We start from the raw sequence: 27,168 nt of genomic DNA, 5'->3' as shown, positions 1-27,168 counted from the left end.
GTTGGAGGAAAAGAGTAACATTGACACCCCAACTCATAAACGGCTGGCAAAAATTTAAATGGGCTCTCTCTAGTTTCGCCACCTCTCTGCTGGCGACTCAGACTAGAAACTCCCTAACCGCTCTGAGCTGTTCTGAAAGTTGTCTACAAAGAACAATCTTTAAAATGTTACCGAACGAAAGTTTGGGTTGCCCTGTGGCGCAGAATAAAAGCGGCACATTCAAGGGCTAATCCAAATTCCGTTTCACCATACTCCAAAAGAGAACCGGTTCAAGTCTCACAGTCTCCCCAGACCCAGCAAGCTTCAAAACGAGAGAAAAAAATCTGCTCTCCCTAGCCAGGTCTCTCCGTTCAGAGAAGTTATAATCCCTCCGTGGCATCCGCGCCTCGAGCCAAGGAACCTGACTACTCTGACAAGGCGCCTCTAATTTCACGGACCCTGGCAAACTGCAGGAGATACCCGGTCCACGCCACATTAAAACTATTAAAGTGGGACCGCCGCCGTTTAAAAGGCCGCTTGGTGCCTGGAGGTTAGAGCCCAAGCACTGAACGCACACACGCTCTCTGCATCGCGAAAACCCAGGCGCCAGGGGCCCTCCAGGGGACTCTGGGCCAGCGTCCGTGCGCCTGGGCCATCTAGAGGGTCACCACCACGTAATAAATGCCACAGGAGGGATGCCGGGGAGACCCTGGTGCGCGCGCCTTCGCGAGGCGGGGCGAGGTGCAGGTAGGAGCGGCGCGCCCGACACTAAAGGCTGGCTAAACCCCTTCTCGCGCCTGCTCGGGGAGCGACGGTCGGCGTCGGGGTAACCCCTGGGGCAAGGGTCCTCCTCCGGGTCAAAGCGCACGGTGTAAGTCCGAGAGGTCAGGGTCCTCGGACGTGGGCCACCCCGCCTCCGAGGGCACTGGGGGACTCCGTCCTGGTGCGCGTCCTCTGTCCGCAGCTATCCGCGCCCCTGACACAAGCACTTTCTCAGGGAGAGTCTGGGGGCTCCCCCGAAACGCGGGCTACTGGGAAGAAGTGAGAAGAAGGAGGCAACTCACCTCCTGTCGCCCAGATCGCCTCGGGATCCCGAAGTTCAAATGTAGACTCCAACTGCGGATCCGTGCGTCTCTTTTTAGGTATTTATTCTCGTTCCTTCCAGTGTCGAAGTTTCCCCTTCACGCTGTGCCTCTGGTGAAAACAGGACATCCCCTTCGGCCACCCCCTAACAAATAGCGTACACAAGGCGGGGAGAAACGGGGCGGGGGGAGAAGCCGGCTCCGAGGGGGAGGAGGAAAGGAGAGGAGCCAAAACTCCGGGCTGACGACAGGGGGCCGGGTGGGGGGAGGTGAAGAAAAGAAACCCGGAGCGCGCGCCGGCCCCGCAGCCGTCCCTCCCAGCGTTTCCCGACGCTCTCTGCCCCTCTCTGGGGGAGCGACAACTTCACGTGGACTGGATGGAAGTAAGCCGGCAGCGGCGGGAGCGTGCGCCGCGCGGCGGGCAGCCTCGCACTTGCGCGCCGAGGAGGAGGGGGCAGGAGGGGGTGGGGTGGACGTCGCCGCCGGCGACCGCGGACTCCGGAGGCCGCTAGGGACCTCTGACCAGGCCACTGGGGTGCGGGGAGCGGCGGCCCGTTGTGGCCCAATTTCTTTTTATTCCACCTCGGACGACTGCTTGTCGTCATCGTCTGCAGTCTCGCTTGGGGGCTTCCCGGAGCCTCGGCCCTGGGCGTCCCGGATGGCGCCGTGGTAATCTCTGCGCCCTCCGCGCTGCCCCTAGACGCCCCCGCTCGGGCTGGAGTCGGCCTGTGCAATCTCCAGGCTGAGGGGCGGTAGCGCGGCCGCGAGCCCCTCCTGATGGCAGAACCACTGTGTGTCCCCACCTGCTTGTGCGGGACAGCCCCCAGGGCTGCTTGGAACTCTTCAGCTAGCCCGTTCCCTGGCGTCGCCCACTGCAGGCCCCCTGCGGGACTCCCTGCCACTTACCCGGAGGGAGCAGATAGAAGGAACTTCTACGAGCAACAACGCACAATAAAAACCAACCCACACCAGATTGGGGCGTTTTCTGTGACGGGGAAGAAATACCCTTTTCTGCGAAGATGAGCTCTATGAAGGAGTAAGCAGACAGAGATAGGCTGTGCTGGGAAGGGCCTGGGCCACTTCCAGCGCTGGATGCAGGTATAGGCATCCCTCCCAGACGCCCAAAGGTCATACAGCCACGACTGACTTCCAAGGCAGCGTCAGAGCTTCCCCAGGCACATTGCTGAAATGACATTTCATGTCTGCATGTGCGCGTGCATTCTGCACCTACCTAAGATTTTAACATTCTTCATACACCCCCGTGGCTACCACATCTAAAGGCTACCGCAAAGCAGGCAGAATAAGCAGTCCATGAATGTTGCATTTATTTAATCACTTTTCTAAAAGCTATCGTCTGTTTCAGTAGCATCTTCTCTAATTTTCATATCATTAATAACATAATTTATTGATAATTTACTGTCAGTCACTGTATTGGTCACTTATGGTACACGTGTGCTTCCATTTAATTTTCGTGACAACTCCATGGTGGTTATTATGAAGCCCATATAAAAGATGAGGAAACCGAAGCTCAAAGAAACCTGAATAACTTTCCTGAAGACAAACCCAGTGGTCCCTAACCACAAAGCCTATGATTCAACAGACAACCTTACATTGCCTTAGATGTGGCCTAAGAAATTACAAATGAACCCACAGAAATTATTCCCATTAAAAGAAAATGGAATTTTAATATATCACCAACAATTACAATTTATATTCTGAATAAAATAGTTCAAAAAAAGATTTCATCCTCTGCTTCAGGTTGGTTTTACGTAACTGACAAGTTTTGTCAAGTTCAAAAGCAAAACCAATACCAAATACTTGAGGTTACAGTGAATTTGCTTAGCAAGTGGAGCATTATCTACAATGATTAAGAAGCAATGGAAAAGGTAGGGTTGTAAATTTCAACTGATAAAGGTACTCATTGCTGCTCTCATCACTTACTGGGTGTTCCTTTCCGCAGATTTATTTTGGAAGGTGTAGGCATTGCCAGGCATAATGTTTCCTTTTCTGGTTCTGGAGGATAGAAAAAGTTCTGGCCACAGTAGAAAGAGTTTGGCACAAAAAGGATTTGGAGTGTGGTCTAGAGCACACTCTGACCTGAAGAGGAATGCCAGTTAATACCCATTTAAGAGAAAAATATCAATGGGCAGGTTTAATTAATTTTGCAGGTCTTACTTTCCCCATTTTACATGTGAGAAAACTAAAAGCCCAGAATTTTCAGCAACTTGCTAGTACAAAGCAGACCTGAGATTCAAACCAGTCTCTACATAATCTGAAAGTCCACCCTTAGTCACTGTGACAACATTTTCGGTGGCAGACGTCAGAATAGTAATTTGTTTCAATACAGTGTATATGTTATAGGCCAAATCTGCAAGTTAAATGTTTTGTGAATCATTCAAGATCTAAAAATGTTCTGTGGCTATAGCAGATGTCATGTAAGAATTATCTGCAAGGCTGAAATGAATACCCTCCTCACAAAGTCACAAATTTTTGAATTTCTTTTTGGTAGAAAACATTGTGTGTTAGTTTTACCTCTAAATAAAGGTAAGGAGATGCATAATTTGAATAAAAGAAAAGTTCATATTTTAATGCATGTTGTTAACATACAGTTTTTTGGGCATATTTCTTTGAGACCTTCTTTGATCAAGTTTTTAGTGATTATTTTGCTACCACATAGTGATTTATACATCTATAAGAATGTATTTACCTAAGTTATCAATAAAATCCAGAATTATACAACAGTATTATTCAACTTCTGTTTCTTTTCTTTTCTTTCTTTCTTTTTTTTTTGAAGAGGTTTTTGCTATAGGGCGCATGCGCTCGCCAGACAGACAAGAGAGAGACAGAAAGCAAGAAATCACCCCCCAAGGGGGATGGCCACGCAGCAATCCCTTCTCCTCCATTCCCCTCTCGGGATCTTGGGCATGCACGCACACGCGCCCGGCGTGAGTTTTAAGCCACCAGGTCCGGGACTCAGCCCGTGGTCAACTACATGGGAGTCCAGCGCCATAGCCGTTACGCTAACTGCTGGTCCCTCAACTTCTGTTTCTAAGGAATTATTTATTTATTTATTTTATTCCATTTGTTGTTCTTATTTTTTAATTTGACCAGAGTGAGACAAAGAGATAGAAAGGGAAAGCAAGAAAGCAAGCCACCAGATTCGGGACTTGAACTGCAGGTCAGCCATGTGAGAACGCAGCACCTTTCACTACCACACCACTTGCCACTTGCTCTCAACTTCTTATTATTTTCTAATAACTGTCTGAAATATATGTGTGTATATACATACACATGTGCATATGCACATATACACACATATATACATATAATTCTGTATGTATACACACACTGGTATATATACATATCACATAGATACACTAGGAGTGAAACAAAATTTCATATTTTCAGTCCAATTTTGAAATAAGTTGAACATAATAAAAAATTAATTTTAAGGCTATATAGGCAAAGATGTATTGTTCCTTTAAAGCAGACATTATTTCTAGTATTTCTATTAAATAGCACTTTGACAGTTATTGCCATGACACCTTTAATACTGTTGATTTCATATGTACCTTTAAATAATCTGCTTTTATTAAAGTGAATTTATCTAATAAAGATAAATTTACTTTTTATTGTCACCATAAATAGAAAACCAGTGTAACTTGCCATGAAGATGATCTTGGAAATGAATCTACAGTGTGGAAATAAAAGCTATTTCTCCTGGGGACTAGCAGGTAGTGTGGTTAAGGTGCTGGACTACCACATGGCAGACCACAGTTCAAGTCTCAGATCCAAGGAAGGACTTGCTTTCTCACTTTCTCTTCCTCTCTTTCTCTGTCTCTCTCTGGTCCAAATAAAAATAATATAATTAATTAGTCAATTAATTAAATCTTTATTTTAAAAAAGTTATTCCCCCTGTACCATCTACAATTTTCTCACACATCAGTTTGAAAAACATTGGTTTAAAGAATTGCATTCTATAGACCAGTCCATGGCCCTACTGGATAAGGGAGCTGGATCCCACATGGCAGATCGTGGTTTAAATCCTGACCCCTACATCCTGTAAAACATGCTGGGTGCATGAATGTGTCTGAAATCCTGTAAAGAAATGGAAAAGAGATTGCTGAATGACCACACACCATGTGGGAAGGATGCTTTCTCTTTCTCTGTCTGTCTCTTTCTGGTCAGTGCAAGTGCTCTGACAAATTAAAAATAAAACGAATTATACTCCATATGTCTTGTAGGTTCTAAAAAATATATTTTCAAGCCCTTTCTTTTTGGAATTTAGTCAAATGTTGAATTCAGGTTACTTTTAGGAATTGCTTTTTAAATTTCATGCTTAGTGATCTTTTTCCCAACATATAAAGTCTCTGAAGTTGGGACTGAACTTGAAGGGTTTTTTTACTACCTTACTTGTGGTAAATTGCAAATAACTTATTAGTATACAATAAATAAAACAAATTTCTGTCTTGAACGATTGTGTAAGTTACTCATTATCCTCCCCATTTCTCTTACCACCCTCTTCTTCATTTTAGCTTTAATCACTGAAAAAGCTTTCCAGCTTTTAACATCATGAAATGGCAGCATCTGTTGGCCCAGCCTGGTACTACAACAAAGTTCTACAAGACAATGAAGAACAGAGGAAAAGTAGAACAATGTAAGACCCTCAAAGAGCCTGAAAGGGGCCTGCTCTAGAGAGCGCTGGTGATGCAGTGATGCAATGCTCAGAAGGTGGTTCCCAGCACTGTAGACATGAAATATGTCAGGCCTGTGCACGAGCACTCAGAGCCAATGAGTTGGAGGACTTCAGGAGTGGAGGGAGGTGATCATGGCATGACTGGATCCTGTGGAGGTTTGTTGTTTTTTTTTGTTTTTTGTTTGTTTGTTTGTTTTTTTGAGAGGTTTTTGCTATAGGGTGCGTGCGCTCGCCAGACAGAGAGAGAGAGAGAGACAGAAAGCAAGAAATCTCCTCCCCGGGGGGATGACCACACTACAATCCCTTCTCCTCCATTCTCCTCTCAGGATCTTGGGCACGCACGCACATGCGCCTGGCGTGAGTTTAAGCCACCGGGTCCGGGACTCAAACTGCTTTCAACTATGTGGGAGTTCAGCGACATAGCCATTATGCTAACTGCTGGTCCCTGGAGGGTGTTTCTCTCTGTCCCTCTGTCTCTTTCTTTCCCATCAAAGAGCACATGTGTGTGATTTATCATGAAAAAGAAAAACAAACATTTTTAAAAATAAGGAAAATAGCACAGTGGTTAAGCTCAATGCGGAGGAAACCAGATTCCACATGTCCAATCTTGGTTTGAATCCCAGCCTTGGAGGGTTGAGAAACACGCTGGGCATATGTGCACTTGTTCCCAAGATCTTGACAGGAAGAAGGTATGAAATAAAAAGGATTTCAGCATGACCCAGCCCCTCTGGGGGGTGTTTCCCCCATCTCTCTTTTTCTCTCTCTGTCACTAGTATGTACACGCACCCTCCAATATTTTAAATAAAATTAGAATACAAAGATTCTGAAAAGATATATGAGAAATCCTGAAGTCAGAATCCTGCTGTCAAATTGTGGAAATGATTCAGAAACACTGGCAAGTTCTACATGACCTCAGTCAGACTATCAGAATGTCCATGAGTGCTCACCTCAATTTGAGGAGGACATTTGTTGTGGTGGTGGAGGGAGGGGATATGTGACTTTATAGTAAAAAATCAGTGGAAATACAAGATTTACTTATTAGCAGTTCCCTCTACCATCCCCTCTGGGGTGAGAATGCCTCCACAATTATCATTTACTATTTGTTTATTTTCCAAATGTGCATGGCACAGTTTTGGCATTGAGTTTTGTGTAAGTCGAATTAAACAAACAAAGCACTCTAGGAGCTCATAATCCAAAACATAATTTTTATTTTAATTTTACTTAGAAACAACCTTAAAGGGAAAAGCTACACCATCATTTTAGTTAAGAACAGACATTTTAAGCTAAAAAAAAAATAGAATAAGACATTGTATTTACCAAAGGACTGGATGCTTGCAGAAATAATCCCAAAAATAAATCTTTTGAGCACCTTTTGGTGTACTTTTGAACTCCAGCTGAAAGTATACACGATTCTTTAAAAATAGTCATTAATTGTTTCTTAGTAAATTCTAAGCCAAATCATTTGAGCTTTGGAAGAATGGAGTTTTAAAGACCAGCCTCAGGATAAAGAAGGTTGAACACTGATGTCTTAGTTCATTTTCTGCTGCTGTAACAGAATAGCACAAGCTGGATAATTTATAAAGAAAAAAAATATTTCTCAGAGTTTGGGAGGATATAAAATCCAAGCACATAGTGCCAGTACCTGGCCAGGGCCTTGTCTAATGGCAGAAGGCAGAAGATGGAAACGAGTGCTTGACACAGAGAGCAAGAGAGAGCCATTTTTTATAACAATACCATTCTTGAGAAAACTAACCCTTTCCCAAGATAAGGTCATTAATCAATTCATGACATCAGAGTTCTCATGACTGACTTACTCAGCTCTTAAAGGCCTCACGTCTTAATACTGTCACAATGGCAATTATGTTTCAGTATGAGTTCTGGTGGGGAGATATTCAACCACAGCACATGTTTTACTTTTATTTATTTATTTATTTATTTACTTATTTATTTATTGCTATAGGATGTGTGTGCTTGTCAGAGAGATTGGGAGGGATGGGGAGGTGTGAAAAATTATCCCCCAGGGGAGATGGTAACATCACAATCCCTTTTCCCCCATGCTTCTCTCAAGATTTTGGGTATGCACACATATGTGCACTTGGCACATTTTCTTGGCTACTGGGTTCAGGACTCAAACCACACAGTTGGCCATGTGAGATCCAGCCACCTAAACCACCATACCACCTGACTGGTTCCAAGGCTACTATTTTAATCTGCTCTACAATGACAGACTATGGGAACAAATAAGGATAAAATATGATTATCCGGGAATCTAAATTTCTGTATTGCTGGTTTTCTGAAATCTGTAAACACACACACTCTGGACAACTTTGTCTGGACAGATCAAGCTTAAAAGGGTTTCTAATAGTTTGTAGAAGAAATCAGATCTTCAGGGTCATTCTTTTCTACTCCTCTATCTGCGAAACTTCCTTATGCTTGGCAGGGTCTCTGAAGAAAAGGAAATGCACATTTTCTGGGAGACAGCTTCATTATATTTACTTTTAAATTCCCACTAGAAAATTTTTTTCTCAAGATAAATCTTTTTGGTGCCATAGTATACATTCTATTCTATCTTCCATGTTTACACCCAACCTTCAGATGTTTATAAACAGATATCATGCCCACTTTTAGTCATCTGTTAGCCACAAATAAGTGGCTTTTAATCTTGCTATATAGTTCAGTCTCTTCAAGCTTTTAATCATTCTTATTGCTTGTCTCCAAACAATTTCCAATTTCCTAGATGTTCTTTTTTGCTAGAGGTCTCCTACAATGAATGCATTATTCCAGGTGTGGTCTCCTTAGCATAGTAGAATTAGTCCTACTTTTTTTCTAGTGTGGTATTGTTTTGACTTCTTTGCAAATTCCCACCAATTCATGCTAATTTTATAGTCTAACAAACCACGTGATTATTTTTCTCTATTTTCACTTTGCAAAATATTTTCCTTGGCATACTATGCCATTCCTGATTTCTCAAGTCCTTCCAATGCACAGTTTTAAATGATAATAATAATCAAGGAACCAACAGTTGGCATAATGGCTATGTCGCTGGACACCCATGTAGTTGACTGTGGTTCGAGTCCCGGACCCCATGGCTTAAACTCACGCTGGGGTGTGTGTGTTTGTGCCCAAGATCCCAAGAGTAGAATGGAAGAGAAGGGATTACGGTGTGGTCATCCCCCCTGGAGGTGATTTCTCACTTTCTGTCTCTCTGTCTCTTCCTGTCTTTTTGGCGAGCACACGTGCTCTACAGCAAAAACCTCTCCAAAATAAAATAAAATAAAATAAAATGGTAATAATAGTCAATATATAAACAATATCATTTTGTTGACCCTTTGACTTTGTTGGCTTATTTTCATCTGCATTTCAAAATAGGAAGATTCAATTAATTTTTTTTTTTTTAGGTTTTTACAATAGGGCGCATGTGCTTGCCAAAGAGAAACAGAGAGAGAGAGAGAAAGTGAGAAATTAATTACACCCCACCCCAACCCCAGTAATGGCCATTCATAGTCTCTTCTCCTCAATTCTCCTCTTGGGATTTTAGGCACGCACACACACACAAACACACACACACACACACACACACACACACACACACATGCCAAACATGATTTTCTATCCACCAGGCCTGGGACTTGAACTGTGGTTGACCATGTGGGACTCCAGTGCCTTAATCACCATGCCATCTGTTGGCTCTCTAGTTATTTTTTTAATCATTTCCTCATGATATTTTTCTGCTTATGAAAAATGTCTGATTATAACCTAAAAGTCTCTACTATACAAGTTAATGATTGGTGGAAGGAGGAATTTAACTTTATGGAGGAGAAATAAATTGATTTGAAAGATTTATTTATTTATTTATTTATTTATTTATTTATTTATTTATAGAACTTTTTGCCTTAAGGCATGTGCACTCATCAGAGAGACAGAGACAGTGGGAGAGAAAGTAAGAAATCGCCCTCCTAGGTGAATGGCCATACCACAATTTCTTCTCGTCCGTTCCCCTCCTGGGACCTTGGGTATATACACACATGAGCCTGGCATGAGTTTCAAGTCACTGGGTCTGGGACTCGAATTGTGGTCAGCCATGTGGGAGTCCAGCAACATAACCACTTTGTCATCTGTTGGCTCCAATTTGACAGTTTTAAAGTAATGCAATTGTCATGGTTAACTATATTAATATTAATTGTATAAAATCTCTAAGGAAGGCTAATTACATTGAATACTTCTGAATAAAAATATCACAATAGCATTGCAAGACTGGTGAAACCTTTATAATGTCTATACTATACTACTGTATTCAGTAGTCTAAGCATTTAAAAATAAGTTTTGTATGAATTTTTTCAATGTTAAGCATATCTTCTCAGTACCACCATCTCCCACACACCTTATAGGAAAATGACTTTTCTTATTCATCCGATTTCTTCATTCACCATCCATCTTCTTGGAAAAAAGAAATGTCCGCACTTAGTGTATCTGCTTCTTGACTCTCCTTAATTCCGGAAATCTGACTTCTACTCCCATCTCTTCTCCCATCTGTGCTCAGTAGCCAGCTATGTAGCACAGGGGTTAAGCATTGTGTGAAGGGAGTAAGATTCTACGTGGCCTGTCATGGTTCTAATCCTGGCCACAGAGGCACCTGAAGGACACACCAGGTATGTGTAAGCATGTGCCTAAAATCCTGACAGGAAGGAGGAATGGCGGAAAGGAAACTACAGCATGACCAGGCCACATGGAGAAGGGGTGCTTTCTCTCTCTTCCCCCCTAGTATGCACCACTGCCCTCTAGCAGAGAAGAAAGAAAGGGAAGAAAGGAAGGAAGGAAGGAAGAAAGAAAGAAAAGAAAAGATAATCAGTATTCTCCTAATCTATATTTCATATTCTCATTATCCTTGACATCTAGTAAGTATAGTTTTGTTTTTATCCTTTGCTGCTATCCAAAATCCTCCAGAGCCTTCTCTTTCCTCTTAATGACATTCAAAAATAGTACCAGACACAGGTTCTTTTCCCTTTCTTCACTATACTTTCCCTTTCCACAGTTTCGTTCAGCTACACAGACTCTTTCACACCTAAATGGATGAATTAAGGGCATTAATCCTTTCCCAAATCCTGTGTGTCTTCCCTGCAGGTCCTGTTGGAACACACAGAACATACTCCCCATCCTCTCTGTCCTTACGACCAACTCCTCTTCTTGGCTTGTGTTAGTAGCACCACCTTCATCGAGGCTCACCTCTTTGAATTTATTGTTCAGCATTGCTCTTACTTTTCATGTATGGAAAGGCAACAGGACAAAGCTATTTCGGGTTGGCAATATGTTCTCATCTATCCTTCCATTTCTTTCTCATCGCTGACTCCCAAGGGCAGGTTCTGCATATGCTTCTGTCATAATTGGCATTGCCATGTCTAGACTCTTCTCTGCCAATTCATTAGAAAGAAATGTGAGGTCTTCTTTTCTCTATAGTACAGTTATTCTCTCAGTTAAAAAAATCTCCAGTTCCAAATGCCTATTTAATAAAGTGCAAATGCCTTAACTCAGCTCTGACAACTGCTCCGAGCAGATGTGGCAAACCAGAGCCTGCATCTTTCCTGCCCTCTCATGTACAGAGTTTGTAGCTGATAGATTCTGAATATTAATAAAGAAGAATAAATATTTACTAAAGAAGAATAAATGCTGAAATGAAAGACGTCCCAATACCCCAGTGTATAGCCCAATTGCAATAAGGCAGCAAATACTCTGTTTCATAGAGAAACATGAAATGTGTGTGTGTGTGTTAATTTTTATTCCTTTTTGCCAAAGAACATGTGGGCTCACCAGAGAGAGACAAAGAGACAGAGATGGCATAAAGCATCCCCCAGTAGGGCATACCATGATTTCTTCTCCTGTATTTCCCATCCTCTCAGGATTTGTGGCACACATGGCTTGCATGTTTTTCAAGATGCCAGTCATGTGAGATCTGACTCTCTTAACCATTAGGCCATGAGCCCTAGCTAGAACAACAAAATTTTTAAAAAGTTTTATTTAATTATTTATCCCATTAGCACCTATATGCATAAGAGAGATACATCACCCTCAATATGGTCTGGACATCAGAATTTAACCCCAGCTTCAGCCAGCCCCAGATCATGGACAAACACATGCTCAGTGTACTCAGAGAGGTTTCCAGATACAAACCCAGACCCTTCCCATGTGGGTCAGCCTCACGGAGTGGCCCATATTACTGCTGTACCTGTTGTTTAATTTTGCATGAGGGAATGCCAACTCATGTAGCCTGTTGGCAATTAAATATATCCTCTAAGCCCAACCTGGCTTCTCTTGTATTCTTCTCTTTCCACATTAGCAGACAGAAGGTGTAATGCCTGTGCCATATAATTCGGGATCCCTGATTAGCTTTTCCAGCTTCATGATAGAATCTTTTTCTTTTTCTTTTTCTTTTTCTTTTTCTTTTTCTTTTTCTTTTTCTTTTTCTTTTTCTTTTTCTCTTTAATATGTGTGTGTGTGCTCACCAGAGAGAGACAGAGAAAGAGAGAAAAAAAAGTGAGAATGTACTCTCCAGGAGGATTGTCTTGCTGCAATCCCTTCTCCTCCACTTTCCTCTCTGGATTTTGGGCCCACACATACATGCACTTGTTGTATTTCTCAAGCAGCTGGATCTGGAACTTGAACCATAGTTGGCCTTGTGAGACAGCTGCAGTAACCACCACTCTAACCAGCTGGGCTGCTCCATGATGTAATTTCAAAAGATGCCTATAAATTCAAAAAACAGAGATTGGGACACATGACTTAGAAAGGTAGTTTGAGGAAAACTCACTGAAACAAGAAACTACATCCACAGGAGTGGGAGAACTGGGTTGGGAAGGATGGGGAGGATTTGGGTTGTCTTTATATCTCAATTTGCAGTGGCTCACTGAGTGCTGGGGATGTGATAAGCACTCATTACTGTATTGAACTAAGTGAATTGATTCCAGCTACAGTTCCCCTGTGAAGTTGACCTTGTCTTAAAGTGAGCCATGCTTACCCCATTTAACAAGAGGATGATCCCACAAAATTTTATTTTGAAATTTAATGAGATAGTCTATATGAAAAAGAAAAGCCCTTTGATCTCTAAAGTAGTATATACGCATGTGAGCTGAAACCTGAGCTGAGTATTTGAGTGGTTAAAATGCTGTCACATACTTCTCATTAACCTTCAAATAAGCAGGTGATCTAAGTTACAAAAATATATCCTGTGTCTAGCCCGGAGTCAATGAGGCTATTTTAATTATGAATGAAAAAGGTAAAAAAGAAGTCTAGAAACATTTAGAGTTTGACTCCCTCTACCTACCCAAATTGGCCCCATTGCCAAAAACTTGCAACTGCCAGGACAGAAGCGATTCAGGACAGTAATCTAGAGTCCAGAGGAGCTGGACTTGCTTTCATCCTGGGATTCAGGATATGTAGTTCCTAAAACCCTCTTCTTTTACTGGCAAGACTTACTGGCAAGATGTTTTGTCAGTGAATGGCTCTGCTGAGAGGCCCATGCTGGAATTTCCTTTCCTTGACTATGGCAGGTCTGCTCAGTCAACTCCACTGAGTCAATGCCACTCTATGACTACATCCTTCTTCCCCAGAACCTTCTCTGGCTACTGAAATGCAGATGTTTCTTGGCATTCTTCTCAGCCTGCTTAGGTAAAAAGTATAGAAATGAACCAGGCACAGTCCTTGTCCTCCAGAAACTTTCAGTCTAGAGTAGAAAATAGGGCATTTAAAAATAGTTACCACATGAGAGAGAAAGTGTTGAGCTCCTTAAGAGAAACATTGACAAACATGCTATTTTCGTTCAGAGCTGAGAGAGTTTGCTTCCAACCAAAGGAATGAAGGCTATATCATTTGGACCTGGCTACCATGAAGAGTATTTGTGGCCCAGGAATAAGTGTAATTCAATACAACAGAAATAGTAGTGGTTGTTTCCACCCTTCTCAAAACAAGATATTTTTCTCTCTATGTCTCTTTATCAATTAATGGGCACCTCTGCCTTCCCAGCCACCTATCAGTGGGAATAAGTTCTTGCTTTTATAGCCAATCAATTGCTGGGTCCTGTACTTTCCACTTCTGCAATTATTTTACTTGATCCACTCGGCTGTATTTTACTTAAACATTTACTTTATCTGGGCCTTAAGTACTCTCACACAGATGGCTTAAATAGTAAAATAATTTGTTCTATAGTGCATAAGCACTTGCTGGAGAGAGAGAGGGAAAGTCAGAAATCACTCTCAGGGAAATGGCCATGCTGCAGTTCTTTCTCCTCCATTCTCCTCTTGGACTTTTGGGCACTCACACATGCACCCAGTATATTTTCCAAGCCTCTGACTCCAGGAGCTAAACTGTGCAGTCAGCCATGTGGGATCCAGCCGCCTTACACACTGCCAGGCTGACACAGATTTTCCCATTTCTTTTTTTTTTTTTTTTTTTCAGAGGTTTTTGCCATAGGGTATGTGTGCTCACCAGAGAGACACAGAGAGACAGAAAGCAAGAAATCGCCCCCCAGGGAAGATGACCACGCCACAATCCCTTCTCCTCCATTCTCCTCTCGGGATCTTGGGCATGCACGCACACGTGCCTGGCGTGAGTTTAAGCCACCAGGTCTGGGACTCCAACCACATTCGACTATGTGAGAGTCCAGCGACATAGCCATTTTGCTAACTGCTGGTCCTGAGGTTTTCCCATTTTTAATGCTATTCCTCAATTCTCCGGATTACTTATTTTTCAGCTTACTTCTGTTCATCTTATTCATTTATTTTTGAGGGGATGTTAAAAAGTATGTCCACTTACTGGAGGCTCCAATCTCTGGCCCCATTCTGTCTTTCCTATGCTGTCTCCTTCATTCTCAGCCACCAACCAGGGGTGGGCCTTGGTTTTTATTATGAACACCCTCTGTAGTTGTATGTGTTCTGGAAATGGATCATAGTCCACCTAGTGTGATGATTAGTAATAGCATATTAAGGGCAGGCTACAGTTTACTACACTCTGAATCCTATGTGGTGCTTATTGTAAAATTTTACAGTAGGTGCTCTATTAAAAAATGTGTTAAATCAGGGGGCCAGCAGGTGGCATGCTGGTTAAGGCTCTGGGTTCCCACATGCCAACTGCAGTTTGAGTTCCAGACCCAGTGGCCTAGAAAGCACGTGCCTGTGTATGTGTGCCCAAAATCCTGAGAGGAGAGCTCAGGAGAAGGGATTGCAGTGTGGCCATCCAGTCTCGGAGTTAACTTCTCACTTTCGCTTTCTCTGACTCTCTCTGTCTCTTTCTAGCAAGCATATGCATCCTATGGCAAAAACCTTTTTAAAAAATTGTGTTAATTAAATTCATTAAAATTCTTTAATTCATATACCAAATCCCTTATATTGCTTAAGATGCATTGAAACATACCTTTATATTGATTGGTATAGCTACATAAAAGAGAGAGAAAAAGAGAGGGAGAACAAATCCACAGGAAATCCCACCAGTAAGAACAGCTCAGGGAAAAGGGTCTATTTTTACAGATTGCTTTTGAAAATCAGCTCATTGCGTCACACACTATCATTTTTGTAAAGATGAAGAAATCTAAGCATCATCAGAATTGTAGACTACTTACACTTGAAGGCACTGAAAGTTGTATCAATATTCAGTTTTCTCCTTTTGACTTAAACTAAGATGTTTAGAACCACATTTGGGACCGGCATGTAACAAAGGTGCAGGCTGCTGTACTTTAGTCTTTCTGTGGGAGCCTGTCCCTTCGCTACCTAAGGCCCCATACTGCCTTTCTTCTTTCTCATATGCTTCTAATTTGTTTTCTAGTCTTATCATATCCATATAAACTGCCTGTAAATAAATAGCTTTGAAAAGCGGTCACACTATTTTGAATGGTTATGTAACAAGAATAGGGCAAAGGTCATCAAAGCATATCCAGCACTATGGTTTCAGGAACTTGCATTTATTTTATTTTATTTTTTAGCTATATCATTTATTTCTATTAAAAAAATTATTTCACTTTTCCTGTAACTTGCTTACTCCACCTTTGTCAAGAACTCACCACAAAGTTCCAAATAATTTATTTATCTTCTTTTTTCAAGAATAGTAATATAATCATTGGCATAGAGTCCCAAATTTTATAAAGCCATAAGTAGGTTTGATTGTAATCTGGCCCAGACTTTCTAGTCTCCAGACAGAAATCTGTAAAGAAGTTAAGTTGCTTGTTCACTACTTGGAGAAATGGAAGTAGACTAAAGATCTCTCAATTTTTCTCACACTGGTTGAAATCACTAAGCACATATGTGTGATAGTGTGCCTCTAAACTATATATATGTGTATATATTTATTTCTAAGGTTTTTGTCATAGGGTGCAAGTGCTTATCAGAGAGAGAGAGAGACAGAAAAGGAAAGTGAGAAATCACCCCCAAGGGGGATGGTAGTGCCACAATCCCTTCTCTTCCTTCTCCCCTTGGGATTTTGGGTACACACATGATCCAGTGTGTTTTCCAAGCCTCCAGGTCTGAGGCGCAAATCATGGTCGACCAGGAGGCAGTACAATGCACCACACCACTACCTGCTGGCACCATGAATTACAAAATTTTAAGAGGAACACTCAAAATTTAATGTTTTTACTAAAGCATGCAACTAATTGAGAAATAATAAAATTGGTAAGTTCCTCTTTTTTACTATGGTTTTGTATTTTTTCAGATGAATGCTTTGTTATACCTTATCTTTCCTAGTTAAAATCAGAAATCTATAAGATAATTTTAACATAGGTTCCATGGTGTATATAATTCAAAATATTATTAGAAAGATGGAACGAAAGAGTCACTTATCATGGTTATCATATTTCAGCAATCAAAAGAACTTGACCTACCCTCTTTACTAAAAACACATAAAGAAGTTGACTGTCAATTCAGCAGCAAGTTGTAACTGGCAAGTAAAAATAAACCTTAAGTAGTATATGTGTATATAACACTGGTTTTTAGCTTAAAATTTATATAAAGTATTTTTAGAGTAAAAGAGACTTGAATTTACAGCTCTAATTTTAGTATCAAAACAAAAATCTAACATACTTATTTGATAATACGACAACTGTTTCATAAAAGTTGTGTTCAATAACTTTTCTCTAAACAATGCCAATAAGTATCAAACATATCACCATGATACTTAAAAAGCTATCAAACTCCAAACAAAGCTCGATGCACATACAGGTCACAGCGACTGGACTCACAGTCTGGAACACAATTGTACAAGCAGTAAAGCCCATTGCTAACCACTGAAAGCATTTTATTTGTATTTTTAATAATAGAGCATTTCAAAATATATTTTAGGGGCCAGCAAATGGCATGGTGGTTAAGGGTGCTGGACTCCCACATGACCGACTGTGTGGTTCAAGTACTGGACCTGGCAGCTTGCTTTCCCACTTTTTTCACTCTCTCTCTCTCACTTGCTCAAATTTAAATAAATAAATAAAGTAATAAAGTAATTCTTTAAATATATATATATATATATACACATACTTTAAAGTTTACCTATTTCTTCAATGAGAAAAACAGATAAAGAGAGGTCACCTATCAGGGTCTTCATGCCATGCTCCACTCCCAGCCTTGGCCAGCCAGGACCATGTCCCAACATGGACAGGGAGATCTCAGAGTGCAAACCTAGGACCTTCCCATGTGGCTTTCAGCATCATAAAGAATTACCACTGTACCACCAGAGCAGGTCATATTTTAAATTATTTTCATTTGGCATTTTGTCATAAAGATTCATAGTTTATGATATATAACTTTTAAAATAATCACTTTTTGTGCTATAATTATAGTTATTGTGAACAAAAATATTTAACTTGAAGCAGTTTTTGGTTCTTTCTTATTTTATACTTGTGTTAATCCTCAGATGAATATGTAAAATTAAAAGCAATTATCTTTTTCCAAATAGCAAACATCACAGCTCATCTAGGCTCACATTCATTTCACAAATTAAACCCACGTAGCATTGTTTATGCATTTAGTTCAATCTGCAAACAATGCCTCATTTAGGGTTATGTTTCAAAACAAATAAAAACTTGCCTTAGTTCCTTTTCATTTCATTATGACTTTGAAGTTTGTGCTTATATGAATCAGTCAGCTTCTGCGGCCATCTCTGCTCTGTATACCATGAGTAACTAACTAGATTAACTCCTGCTTTAACTTACTGATGGGTATGGAGCCTGCAAATTGCACCTTGGTGCCATCTTCATTCAAACACAAAGGACAATATTGTGCCTTCATGATTTTGGGTTTTGTTTTTGTTTTTTGGAGAGGCTTTTGCTATAGGGTGTATGCACTCACCAGAAAGACAGAGAGAGACAGAGAGATAGAAAGCAAAAAATCACCCCCTGGGGCAGAGGGTGGCCACGCCGTAATCCCTTCTCCTCCATTCTCCTCTCGGGATCCTGGGCACGCACGCACATGCACCCAGCATGAGTTGAAGCCACAGGGTCCGGGACTCGAACCATGGTCAGCTACATGGAAGTTCAGCGACATAGCCGTTATGCTAACTGCTGGTCCCTCTTTGGTTTTTTAAATCTGTATTTCACTTAGATCTCTTAAATCACTAAATATCAATTCTTCTATTTTAAAGTCATCAGCATTCTATTAAAGTAATGGTGATTAGCAATTTTTTCTAAGTAAAATGATAAGGGATTACTCAGCTCAGTACTTCAAAGAATTTGGTACTTTTAGGTGCCGTGGTTTGAACGCCTCTGCCCCAAAACTTAGTGTTGAAATCTAATTGTCATTGCAATAGAGGTAGAACCTTTAAGAGATGATTAACTCATGAAGGCAGAGCTGTTATTTATTAATAGAAGATAGTTCCTTATCACAAGAAGGGGCTCCTGATAAAATGATAAATTTGGTCCCCTTTCTCTGGCTCCTCTGCTATTGGCTGACTTAGCAAGAAAAGCTTTGCGAAATTCTAGTGCTATACTCATGGCCTTCCCGGTCTCAAGAACCACGAATCAAATTTCTGCTCATTTGAAACTACCCAGTCTATGATATTCTGTTATAGCAGCAGAAAATGAACTAAGACAGTAGGACTGCATGTCATTTTGAAAATGTGTGTCAGTGATATTCCTCTAGTTTTTGAAATCTCTATAGCTTAAGAAACTGAATAGACCTCTCTGCCTGCACACAAATATTCAAACCTTAATGATACTTTACATTTTTCATTAAACTCGACTATTTTGAATGTGTTGGTTTAGTTAAGGGAAAACAAAAAGACCTTTTGGCTCTAAAAATTATTATTCCTGAACATTACATGAGTGTCAAGAAATTAATCCTCCTAGCACACTTGAAGAAGCAATAACAGTACGATTTGGTTATGAGCCACTTTGGTAGGTACTGTAAAGCCCTTTAGTCTTTAAAGAGTCCTGGCATTGGGTAACTTTAATTGTTGGTTTCATATGTCAGTCTCCATCAGCACACAGCTGGATACTGATAGGTGTCACTTGGGAATAAGCATTTTGGAACACTTTGAAGTCAATTGAACTGAACATGAAAATTTTATAGTTAGTGACAGATTTCTTTTTAAGATATATTTAAGCAAAGTATCATTTAAACCAATTACATTAAAAACTATCCAGAATAAGAAACCTCAAAGGAAAATTTTTCTCAGTGGCAAAGTGTTAATCAAATAAACCAAGAAAACATTCTTTCCCAAACCCATAATTTCCATGCTTTGAGTTGCTCTTATTTGGATACAGCCCATGTTAACTCTTTCCATTTCATTTCCTAGGTTGGAAATAGTCATTTTTCGAAGTTGTAAGAAAGATAGGATACAGAGGGCAAGGGGAGATGGTATGTTAGTTGTGTATCAGGGAGCACACGGTTGGGAGTTCCATCTGTGCCTGACTGTGGCTGTCACTGGTATGTTCACTGAAAAATGTGAGCCTCCCTGGAGAATACAAGACTGATGCCTCCTCACCCTTTAAGTTGTCTAGTTTATACAGGCAGTGGAGTAGTAGTAGCTCCTTTACTCTCTGAACGGAGTAAGAGGACAAGACTATTTTCTGTCAGTCACTGAAATGCCTCATTTCTGTGCCCTACTTTAAGATTTACATAAATCAGTATTTAATTGAATAGTGATTTATAGCAGATTTTAACCCCCTTGAATCAAGATGAAAAGTACTATATTCAAGTCCATAGGTTGAAACAAGTGAACAGACTGGAGCCAGCAGAGCTGTATAATGACATCACACAGTGAATTGATACTTTGCAAAAAAGTAGCTTATACAAAAGAAGAAATAGTATATAATATTTAAATTGTTAGACTTCATCATTTTGTTCAAAGTCATTTAACCATGCTCCCAGGTTCCCCAACCCTCGTCCAACTACTATTTCAGTTTTGACTAACCTTGCATTAACAAGAGCCTAAATTGCATCATGCTTTATTCTCTCAGTTTGCTCACTCTTGGCATTTTCTCTAATACCATTAAATAGCCTCTTCTATTCTTTACTTGAATTATGGAGAAACTTTTGTTCCATATATTTTATTCGTTGAACTGCTACTGGTATACATATAGCAGGGTGACTCTGGGGATGACAACTAGGAATCAGAGGAATACTGATGACCGCTTTAGGTTTATCTCTCTATCAACTTATAGCCCAGTTAAAAAAATAAATGGATGTGTGATTCTTTTTAGAATTAGATATAATGAAGATGAGGCATACAAGTGAAAACTCTGTAAGAGTAGAGACTATAATAAACATTATCCAGCCTCAGAGTCAGAAGAGTGAGCTATATTTTAAGGAATACACTATCAGAGGGCTATGCAGCTCTTTATAATAATTGGTGATGACACTGGCAGCTTCAGCTTCAAACTCTGTGTTATATCCCTTGTATTTTCTCTTTGGTACATGGACAAAGAATTGTAATGAAGAAGCACTATGCTAAAGATCCAGAGCCCTGGTATAAGGCCCACTTCTGTCACCATTTGTTGTCACTTAACCTGCCAGTGTTCACTTTCCTGATATGCAGAAGGGGATCCAGCTCAGGAATTTATCTCAAAGGTATGTTTCAGCATTAGTATTAATTCTGCCTTCTTTTCCACCTCGATTCCACCTTTTTAAAAGTTGCTTGTTTGCCAGTTAATCAATAAGCATTGAATTGTTGCCTAATATGTACCTGGGTTGGATGCATTTCTCAGTGACCAAATAAATCTGCTTCCCAACTGAGGCCAGGTCTATAAATGGTAAGTAAATTAAACCAATAGCATAAGGACTGCTCTACTCAGATTTCTTCAGGTTTTCTGTGAAGAGTAACTGAGGGTCAGGGAGCAACTGTGTGCACAGATCTGGCTGCTAATTTAGCCTCAGAGAGGACCTCTGCTAATCCAGTTTAATTACTTTTCAGGTCCAGCTTATCATGGGTGTGTGAATATGGCTGTTGATCAGATGGTGTCCTGTAACAACTAGCAAGTGATGGGGGGGAGAGTGAGAGGTGACTCATATTGATAGACATAATTACACTTAATTAAAAAGCATTGGGTAGTTCAATGAAACCCACACAAACATGCAGTGTGTGTGCATGTGTGTGTACACAAGTACATGAGTTTTTATCAGGACTGGGATTTGCTCTAGGACTGCATAGTCACTGACAAATTGAATTTGACTTAACATAACTCATTTTCCCTCAAAGTTCTTAAAGTAACTAATTTTTTCTCAAAATTTCTCACCCATAGCTTTATGAAGGACTCTCAACACCCCCTTAATAATTCAGTCATTTGAGTTAAATAAGATTTGCCTGTTTACACCAACTTATCTTTGCACAGGTAGTCCTATAACCCTTTAAAGCTAGTGTAGTGGGACTTTTCTTTCTCCGTTGTAATAGAAAAGTGGGCTGTACTTTAAGAATGTATCATAGGCTGACCTTGTAACCTAGTGGTTAAGGAAATTGGATCCCACCAGGCCAACCTTGGTTTGAGTCTGGTCAGGGGCTTGAAAAACCAAGTGGGTGCATGTGTATGGTGTCCAGAATACAGAAAGGATGGAGATATAAGGAAGAAGGGATTGTTGCCTGAGTACACTCCATTTGGGGGTGTTTCCCCCACAACACGTTTGCCCCCTAGCAATTAAAAGAAGAGAGAAAAATGTATACAGTATCACATGTTGAAGATGTTTTGATATGAGATAGGGAAGATACAGTGCTCCAGTGGCTTGGGTAGGCTAAGTGTCCCGGTGAAGATAAATGGGAACCAGAAAGAATCAGTAGGAAATCCTACGACCCTAGGAGAAAGAAGTGAACAAAAAGGAAATAACAAAATACATATTTACTCAGTGCCAGTCCTGTTATATTTACAGTCTATTTCGTGCTTCACTTTACACCTTTGGTGTTTTTGGTAAAATGACACTTCTGATTATTTTATCTGAGTACTTTAAGCATTTGGGTTACATTTATACCAGCCGGGAACTTGTGTTATATATATATATATATATATATTTATATATATATATCTGATTTGTTTGCTTGTTCTATTTTTTTTTCCTTTGCTCTCTTAGAAACCTTGATGAACACAGGTCAACTTATTAATTTCTCTAAATCTGTTGTAGAGATGAAAAGTTACTGTTCTTAATTTTTTATTGTAGAAAACTCAAAGTACTAGAAAAGTTCCACAACTGTTACATGTTGAACTTGTATGTAGTAAAGTTGTAGTCTTGTATGCAGCAATTGTATTTTATGCTTACTCTACACACATGTGGATAATCTCCTTTAATCTTAACAACTCTAACAGGTAGATACTGCTTTCCTTTTATTATTTAGCTTGCCAGAGAGAGACAGAGATACTGAGAGAGATGAGAACATGCCACAATCCCTTCTCCTCCACCTCTTGCTCCTTTGGGTATTTAGAGCACACATACACACATGCCCTACCCTGCATGTTTCTCAAGCTGCTGGATCCAGGACTTGAACCGTATGGTTAGTCATGTGTGATCTGTCACCTTAACCACCAGGCCATAGAACTAACCGTGGATACTACTGGTGGATACTACTATTTAGTCATTTTTACAGATTAGAAAAACAAGACTTAGGGAGATCAAGTTCAGTCTACTCAGTAGGAAGCCCAGGAGAGATTCACATCCAGGTTCATGAGACTGTGAAGATAGACTATGAAGTAACTCTGGAAGATGGCTCACTATGGTAGTATATTAGCTAGCTGATACCACTAGAGAAAAGAAAACAAACAGATGAAAACCAAAACCAAAGATAATTATTTGCTGTGGAGTTTATGGGACCATGTTAAAATACATAGGCTTATAGACTTAGGGTCTGAGGTTAAATTGCAAGAGGATGAAACAAAATTCTTGCTAATCACTATTCATGCAGCACCTTTCCAAGCAATCTAATCAATAAATGAATTGAATTAAAGTGTGGTTACCAACCTAGAAATGTATAGTAGGCCTGTTACTAAGTAAGAAATATTAGAAAAATGGAAAATACATGTGACTACACTTAGTAATTCGGTGTTATTGTTATTTCCTGCATTGCCTTCCTTTAGGAGAAGCACTGGTGGGAAAATTCCTCAGGCTGATTCAGATACTGCGGGCATTCCTCTGGGTGCCTTCAGTAAGGCTGTGCTTTCGGTTACTGTGACCACTCAAGTAGGATAACATTACCATAGTGGCATCTGCGGCCCAGAGACATGACAGCTCAGGCTGGATGTTTATTCCACTCTATCCTCACTTGTTCTAGCTCTCTGCAGTTTTTTCCCCCCACTTTGGTTTTGATATTTGATGTCAACTCAGCAGAACCTTGAATTCTAACCAGATTTTTCTCAGCCCCAACTTAAATAAAAATATCATAAATGTATAACTTGGATGGTAAAATATTGGTGGCTCAAAGGGTATAGCAGAAAACTTCATAAAGCTCCTGGAAAGTGGAATTAAAGTATGAGTTTATTTTGGTGCCAAAAAAAAGGAAATTAATGCATAGCTTTTTCATTATATGCATTTACTATGAACTAGTTGAAGTCCCCACACACTGGCTGAAAGCAAGTGCTGTGTTCCTGTGTTACCTAAAAGACACTGTAGATCTGACACAGAGGTAAGTACCTAGAAGTAGAAACAACACCATACTAGGCCAGCTGGTGGCATAGTGGTTAAGGTGGCAGGATCCCACATGCCTGACTGCACAATTCGAGTGCTGACCTGGCAGCATGAAAGACACCCTGTGTATGTGTGCCCCAAATCCTGAAAGTAGAAATGGAGGAGAGGAGATTGCAGCATGGCCATCTCCCAGTGGGGGGGAAGGGGGTGTGCTTTCTCACTGTCTCCCACCTCTGCCTCTCTGTGGCGAGTGTATGCGGTCTCTAACAAATTAAGGGGGGAAAAAAAAAGAAGGAAAGAAAAGAAAAGAGAAATACCACCATAACTAGATACCTTTTCCAGGGTTTATACATCTTGCTTACCTAATCATGTGCTCCTGACTAGAACTTCTTTCTCAAATATAATTATATGTAGAAATCAGATAGAAAAAGACAAATGCAGGAAAGTACAAAAGTCTTCGATAGGCATTTCACAAAAGGAAGTTTATAGAAAACTAATAAACAGGAAAAGATGCTCAATTTCATTATCATTAGCAAACTAGCGATCGGCAAATAAAAATTTTGGTGAGACATTATATAGAGACAAAATTAATAAAAAAGAAAAGGCAGATAATACCAAGTGTTAGAAAGAATTTGGAAAAACTGGATTGCTAACACCCTGCTACAAGGAGTATATGTTGGTTAACCAGTTTGGAAGACTTGTTTTGAGTCTCCACAAAAGCTGAATATTATAGGTACCCTATGATTTGGCAATTCCACTCTAGGAACGTGTCCACCAGAAAGGCAAAGTTTTGTTCACCAAAAATAAATAAATAAATAAATAAACAACCAAAAATATGTAAAGAATATTCACAGCACTGTTCACAAAACCCTCAAACCAGAAACTACTTAAAGGCCAGTTGACCACAGAATGAAGAAATAAATTGTAGCATATTCACACAATGGAATACTACAAACACAACAATGAGAATGATTCACAAGCACGTACAAAAGTATAGAGCAATCTCATAGCATAATATTAAAGTGAAGGAAGCCAGACATATTATAAAAGGAGACATATTAACAGTATGAGCCTATTCAGGTAAAGCACAAAAATGGAAAATACTTGTGCTCTTGGAAGTTAGAATGGTACATACTCTTACAGGAATAGCACCTGGAAAGGGGCTTTTGGGCTACTGATAACATTCTGTGTCTTGATCTGGGTGTTGATTTTGTGTGCGTTCACCTTTACCAAGTTGAACAAAATTGTACTTTTCCTGAATTCTGTTATTCTTCAATTAAATTATTTTTTTAAAACAGGGTAAGAACAGATTTCTTCCAAAAATACGTTAATCTGCCTTTTATATCCATGAGAATGAGTTTGTCAAATAAGTTAACAATTCCCTTGGAGAACAGATACTGGAGATGTGACATGATGAATCTCAGTACAAGAAGTTTTGATATGGATAGGGAGATGGCAGAAAATCTAAAAGGGTTCTGAGCAGAGAGTAATGAGGCCAAGGTAGAGCTATTTTGGGTGCAGATGCATCTAGAAGGCAGTGTGTAGAGCTCTTAAAGGGGCTGCATCAGTGCAGATGCAAGCAGATAATGGAAGAGAGAAAGAGATGCTAGGATCTAAAATGGAAACCTGGAGGATAGGACCTAAAAATAAACTTTTATTTCACAATTTACTCAAAGCTAGGCCTACTAACACATGAATCTGATGTCATTCCAAATTTCATAGGATTTAATTTAGCTCTAATAATTTAGAACAGCACATGTCTCTCCTTGTTTTCTATTTTTTTTTTTACAGTATAGCATCCTTTGTTTTTCATTAACAACTTGCTAAGAGAAAGAGCAAGAATGGAGAAGATTAAATCCATATACAACATACATTCTGTAGAGATTCTGGACAGTGAAGCATTACTAACAGGGCAATGTAAGTTTAGTCCACATAAAGTCAATGCAGTTCAATATAGTTCCAATTCTAAATACAGAGACTTTTGTAATTAATGTTATTCAAGATATAATAAAATTTTGTTAAATAAAAACAATTTGGGGGCCAGCAGATGGCATGCAGGTTAAGATGACTGCATCCTACCTGGCAGACTGCATGGTTCAAGTCCTGGACCCAACAGCTTGAAAAAGATGCCAAGCGTATGTGTACACATGCCCAAAATCCTGAAAGGAGAATGGAAGAGAAGGGATTGCAGTGTGTGGCCACCCTCCCCGAGGGGGCTGCTTTCTCACTTTCCCTCTCTTTCTGTCTCTGACTCTGGTGAGCACATTTATCCTGCAGCAATTTTATTTTTTTAATCTATACTTATCCATTCTTTCATTTTTTTTTTCCCTTTTTTTGGAGAGGTTTTTTCGCTATAGGGCGCGTGCGCTTGCCAGACAGACAGAGAGAGACATAGAGACAGAAAGCAAGAAATCACCCCCCAGGGAGGATGGTCACGCCACAATCCCTTCTTCTCCATTCTCCTCTCGGGATCTTGGACACGCACGCACATGTGCCCGGCATGAGTTTTAAGCCACCGGGTCCGGGACGTGAACCGTGGTCAACTACGTGGGAGTCCAGCAACATAGCCATTATGCTAACTGCTGGTTCCTTCCATTCTTTCATTTAAAAGTACTTGATGAATCTCTTTTATATGCCACAATGAAGTACTTTTCTTCAAAACTATGCAAGTGTAAAGTGTAAGAATCAATCCCAGACAAAAATATCTCAAAACATTTGAAATTATAACTAAACTGTAAATTATAAAATTTTAAGTAAAAAGAATGGCATGTAACAAAAATAGAAAATGTTCTTCAGGGATTCCTCTGATGGGTTCATAAGTATGACAGAGGATTGAGAAATAAATGAAATAATATAAAAAGTCCTGGGCTTTAAATTCGATTGAATATGTTTCTAATTCCATTTTAAAATGTTTACTTCTCCCTACATGTTTAAAAGTAAGACCATGCAAGTATTGAGCCCCTGAAATGAAACTCCAGCACTGTTTATTTTTTGTCTATTTCTACAGGGAGAATAGGCAGTACAAGAGTCATTCGTTTACATCTCATTTTCTGGGACCTGTTACTTTCTTGGACTTCAATAAAGACCACAGTTCCCATAGTAGTTTTCAATCAGCCAGTTCCTTTCTTTCCTTCTGTCAAGGATAGCAGAGATGGCTTCAAACCAAGATCTGCAAAGTCAAGTTAACTAGACGTATTCAACGTCTTCCTTCTCTGAGTGATTTGTTCTTCTTGGCACCAAAGACTTGACTTTTGTCTTTCAACAAAAATGTTGCTTCATCTTCATAGGTTTTCGATACTGTGATTCCTTTCCTTCTCCTTCCTACAGTTAACTTTCCACTTTAAAA

General features: G+C 40.1%; 1 protein-coding gene and 1 long non-coding RNA gene across 12 annotated transcripts in view; one reads left to right on the top strand and one right to left on the bottom strand.

Annotated features, from left to right (window-relative positions):
• The window catches only part of EYA4 (EYA transcriptional coactivator and phosphatase 4), a 325,860-nt gene extending 324,764 nt beyond the window's left edge, over positions 1-1,096 (bottom strand). For all 6 annotated transcript variants that reach the window (XM_006144330.3, XM_006144324.3, XM_006144326.3 and 3 more), the window contains exon 1: positions 1,044-1,096. The gene's annotated coding sequence lies outside the window, so the exon portion shown is untranslated. The remainder of the gene's footprint in view (positions 1-1,043) is intronic.
• On the top strand, positions 712-27,168 carry LOC114007058 (uncharacterized). Of its 6 annotated transcripts, none has more exons than XR_003548717.1 (7): positions 712-726; positions 977-1,121; positions 5,597-5,718; positions 20,647-20,789; positions 21,133-21,219; positions 25,614-25,739; positions 26,830-27,168. It is a non-coding gene; the product is annotated as an uncharacterized LOC114007058 (long non-coding RNA). The 6 variants fall into 6 exon arrangements; XR_003548720.1 differs by lacking the exons at positions 712-726; positions 21,133-21,219 and adding exons at positions 736-850; positions 23,742-23,820 and having other exon boundaries at positions 944-1,121; XR_003548715.1 differs by lacking the exon at positions 712-726 and adding an exon at positions 736-850 and having other exon boundaries at positions 944-1,121.

This window comes from Tupaia chinensis, unplaced genomic scaffold (genome assembly GCF_000334495.1).
Source record: "Tupaia chinensis unplaced genomic scaffold, TupChi_1.0 Scaffold000117_2, whole genome shotgun sequence".
NCBI lineage: Eukaryota > Metazoa > Chordata > Mammalia > Scandentia > Tupaiidae > Tupaia > Tupaia belangeri.
This window is presented reverse-complemented; position numbering and strand designations above follow the sequence as displayed.